Raw genomic sequence first — 5,042 nt, 5'->3', positions numbered from 1 at the left:
ATTGTGCCAAAAGTTTGACCGCTAGAGCCAGGAAAATTTGTATAGTTATAATTTGAGTAGTGGTGAACATTACTAAAATCGCATCTGATTGGTTAATACACTATCGTAAATCTTTATCTCGCAGACTCGCATCTCTTAGGTGGCTCCGATGCGCCTCAATCAAATCCTAGACATACAGTCTTGAGCCGGATGTAAAGTTTCAGTCTGTAAAATATGTCAAACGCGTTTCGAAATCTTTATCTCGCAGACTCGCATCTCTTTAGGTGGCTCCATTGCGCCTCAATAAATCGTAAACAGCAGTCTTGAGCCGGATTCAAAGTTTCAGTCTGTAAAATAGTTGACGGATTAAAAAAACTTTGTCAACAAAACAAACGCGTTTCGGCGTTTCGACTGAGTCTGGTCTGAACAAATCACAAATATGGTTTTTTACTTTATATTTTTATTTTATACTATATAGGTATTATAAAGTTCAACAATTTAGAAAGAAAGGTAAGCATTTTTCCAGTGTGCTTCATCATCAGACAACTTGGGGCTCCTGTCAGGACAAGGAAAAGGAAAATATTGGAAGCAATCCAAAAACAAGTTATACAGTAAGATGTGCATGTGGGGATGCTCCGCTGAGGTTTGAAAAATGGACCCTACGTGGAACTCGAAATTTGCAAAAAAAGTGACCCTGAATTAATGGGACTGAAATTCCAAAATGTTCTCAAACTTTTTACTCAAATTTTCAAAAAATAGGCACCCTACGAGGAACTGATTTTTCTGTTTCGGTGTTTTTTCGACCCTACCTGGGACTCATCGTACAAGCATCCCCATAACCCATCTTGCCCTAGTAGTAGTACCCCCCCCCTGGTGGGGGTTAGTTTAATTCTTTAGGTGGGGAGTTTTGGTGTTTTGGTGAATGGTAAAGTTAATTTTTTCTCATGTCATATTTTATAAATATAACTCATATTGGAAGCAATCCAAAAACAAGTTATACAGTAAGATGTGGGGATGCTCCGCTGAGGTTTGAAAAATGGACCCTACGTGGAACTCGAAACTTGCAAAAAAAGTGACCCTGAATTAATGGGACTGAAATTCCAAAATGTTCTCAAACTTTTTACTCAAATTTTCCAAAAATAGGCACCCTACGAGGAACTGATTTTTCTGTTTCGATGTTTTTTCGACCCTACCTGGGACTCGTACGAGCATCCCCATAACCCATCTTGCCCTAGTAGTAGTACCCCCACCCCTGGTGGGGGTTAGTTTAATTCTTTAGGTGGGGAGTTTTGGTGTTTTGGTGAATGGTAAAGTTATTTTTTTCTCATGTCATATTTTATAAATATAACTCTGTTACTGTACTAAACTTTTTTCTTTTTGTCCAGCAGGAGCTTTTGTTGCCTTACGTTCGCCAGAGAAATATTCATGATAATGTTGTTTCTTTCAATTTTCAGTGGGCCGCTGCAGTTAAAAAATTTAAAGCATCTACTTTATAATCATCAAATCAATAAAGGTGGCCATCCACATAGTACCTAAGTACGCAGTGAAGGGGGGAGAGGGGGGGTTAAGCAAAAGCGTACATCTATTGTTTAAATGACATCATTTCTATTGTTCTCTGCATACAAGGGGGAGGGGGGTCAAATTTTCGGAAAATATTTGCGTACATACTATATGGACGGCCCCAAGGTCATATATCTTCCGGTAATTAGTTCAAACAAAATAAAGCAGGAATATTCTAGATATTAAGATTTTGTTCTGTGTGTGTTAGGCTGTACAGCTAGTCTATATATTAATAGCGGCAGTCTGTATGTCGTTTTTTCTTTCTGTGCTACTTTCCTTTTCGCACGCAATGTTTTTGTTCTTCCAAAGTATGACTTTTAGTTCTTCCAAAGTATGACTTTTAGTTCTAGCTCCACAAATGTGTGTCATCAGATTCGCGCCATCGATAAGGCATTGTTTCTCTAAACAGTATATATGATAATTTTCAGTTTTTAAGACATGCCATTAAACTCAATTACTCGCTCAATTTTTCAGTGTGGAACCCGTTCTCCTCAAATAGTTGTTTAGGTGAATGCGACACTCTATTGAATAACAAATTACTCCACATAAATTATCTGCCCTCAGCCAGTAAAAACGTAATAAATCATCTTTTCTCTAGGTAACTGCTGTAGAATATTTAGTTATTCAATAGAGGGTGTTGCGTTATGGTTGCACAGCTTGCCTGGGTAACCATGCAGTTCATCTGGAGACATTTACCCTAGACTGTCTGGGTCAGCAGAGTCCACGCCAAATCTTCTTCAGTTTACACTGAGGTCTACTCCAAAAGAAATTTTGGGCAACAAAATTGCAGGATAGAAATTTGGGTGATGCTGTAAGACTCCCCAAAAAAACAGGTCCAGGGCTGAATCCACCGAAAGCCCACATCCTTATATTGCAGTACTCATATTTTTCTCAATGTGGAATTCAGTAGGAAAAGTACATTCATAGTTTCCTCCTGAATCAGTCTCCCTTCAGAAATATTAGGCTGTCCCCTTTTTAAGTTTTTTTTCCTTTGTGAAATCCCATTCTCGATCCACTTTCATTGAAAATTCTTTTGAAATCCCTCCCCAGTAGAAATGGGGGAAGAAATTATGACATGGTTGTTTTGGAATTGATTATTATCTCTCATTTTTTTATATTTTTAGGCATACTATACTCAGGGTCTCGCATAAAGGCTGAAAGGTAATCACAAAAAAATTGACTTCAATTAATACTTTTCATTGATGTTCAACGTGAAAGACGCTTTTCCTAGTTGTAAAAAAAGTATGGTATTATATATTCTTAAATTTTTATTTGTTCAGAAAATGTATCAATCACTCAATTTATTTCTTATTATCATCCTTAAAGATGTAAAGACGAAAGTTACAGATACATTCATTTTTTTATAAACATACTAAAGCTCAAATTTCCAGAAAAATTAAGCATATGCTAAGCATACCTTGAGGCTCAGCCAAAGAAATTTTTAGAATCATAATTTCCAAAACTTCAGAAAATAAAAGAAAAATGAAGAAGAGAATTACAAACAAAGTTGGTGATTCGAAATCATATGGTAAACATTCGAAAACAATGCGCGAAACTTTTTACCTCCCGTCCTTCATAATTTTTTTACCAAGCATATGGTTAAGCATAATTCGAGGCTCAACATTGAGCTTTACTTAAGCATAGTGAGCTTCAGCCGAAATTTACCGTAAATGCTTAAAAAGATGAGTGTATCCCAAACACCTTGCTCGTTGGTGTAATGGAATTTAAATTATTAATTAGGCTATTTATATTGCAAAAAAAAATCTATACATTTATTTCCTTTTCTTCAGGTACTGTCCTCATTGCTGGAGCTAGAATAAATCAATGAACAATAATCATTGGATAATCTGGTCCTTCTTGGATCTTTTTATGTTTCCATCAATCATTGGTTGAATTTTTTCCAGGGGATCATACTTCGTATTTTTTGATGAATGGCTGTTTGAAATTTAACCGGAAAATTAACAACGCGAAGAAAAAATTGGCAGAAAGTTATACAAAACTTTAAACTATGAAACTTAATGTAGAGTTAGTCACTTTTTTATTATTATTAGTGTTTAGGAATTTTAACTTACATCGTAATGTCAATTAATTATTTAATTTCAAGACGATGAAAATAAAGAAAAGACGACGTAATTAACCATTCAAACTTTATATTATATTTATACTAACCTATATACTAACTAATACATTTATTTTATTCATGTCAGAGATTGTTATACTAACACTTGTACTAATACATTTATTTTATCTATTTCAGAGATTTTATTCATACTAACTTGTACTAATACATTTATGTTATTCATGTCAGAGATTATATTTATACTAACCTATATACTAACTAATACATTTATTTTATTCATTTCAGAGATTTTATTCATACTAACTTGTACTAATACATTTTACCCATGTCAGAGATTTTTATACTGACACTTGTACTAATACATTTATTTTATCTATGTCAGAGATTATGTTTACTAACTTGTACTAACTCAGTCTACCTTAAAGGAACTGATTTTTGCTCTACGAGGGTCTGAAATATTTATATTTCGCGGAACCAATTTTGGCGCTCAACGCCCAATTCTTTCATTTTTCTAGGGATTTTTTAGATGAAATTGCATCGATCGACACCCAAAATCACAAAAATTAGTTCCCGCGAATATTAGTTGCTGAGAAAATAAGTTCCTTGAATCCATTTTAGCCATTAAAGATTTCATATACACTAACCTAAAATAGGACATTTTTATAGCCTGTTTCCATACACAGATTTTATTATATAGTACTCACTGAGACTCGCTATTATCGCAATATTGTCTAGCTTATTTTTTATTTGTAAATATTTACTAGACAATCTCAAAAAAAGAAAATGCTTATGTTATGGTTTAACTTTAATATTCTTGACGGTTTTAATTACTCTCGGGTACCTAATAGCCAGGGGGGGCCGCTAATTAATTTTTCAAATATTTTCCACCCATGACATTCTTATTCCAACCCAACTTTTATTTATTTAAGGCCGAGGTAAACGATTCCAACATTCCATCCAACATAGAAATTGAAATTTTGGACAAATGTTGGATGAATTTTGGAAAGGTGTTGGATTTCCTTTAAATTCGTTTCTTCGCAGTGTCCAACATCATTTTCATCCAACAAGGGTGTTCATTCATTCTTTCTGTAATGCATTCCTTTCAAATTAGAAATGGCGTGTTAGCAGAGAATTTTTATACCCAGTGTAGCCAGTACTGCTGTTTATGCGGACAAAAATATTATAGTCTAACAATTGGACCCCTTACAAGGCAGAGAAAATTCTGGCGAAAAATCGACTCTTACGATGCAATTTCTTGAAATTTATTTATATATTTCAAGGCAAAAAATGGTGAAATTTTCTAAAATTTTGCAACAAAAACTACTTTCTCATTTTTTACACACTTGCAATACATCTTGGAAAGCCTGAAAAACGTACCTTTAAAGGGTCACACCTCTACTATAGATCGCTTAATTTCAGTGCC

General features: G+C 34.3%; 1 long non-coding RNA gene across 1 annotated transcript; it reads left to right on the top strand.

The window, feature by feature from the left end:
* The first annotated feature begins 369 nt into the window (after window positions 1-369).
* Window positions 370-3,685, top strand: LOC136811059 (uncharacterized). Its single transcript, XR_010847196.1, has 3 exons — window positions 370-489; window positions 2,664-2,700; window positions 3,330-3,685. It is a non-coding gene; the product is annotated as an uncharacterized lncRNA (long non-coding RNA).
* The last annotated feature ends 1,357 nt before the right edge of the window (window positions 3,686-5,042 follow it).

Source organism: Clytia hemisphaerica, unplaced genomic scaffold (assembly GCF_902728285.1).
Source record: "Clytia hemisphaerica strain Z4C2 unplaced genomic scaffold, Clytia hemisphaerica genome assembly, whole genome shotgun sequence".
NCBI lineage: Eukaryota > Metazoa > Cnidaria > Hydrozoa > Leptothecata > Clytiidae > Clytia > Clytia hemisphaerica.
Note: the sequence above shows the minus strand (reverse complement) of the source record. Positions and strands in the feature narration are given on the sequence as shown.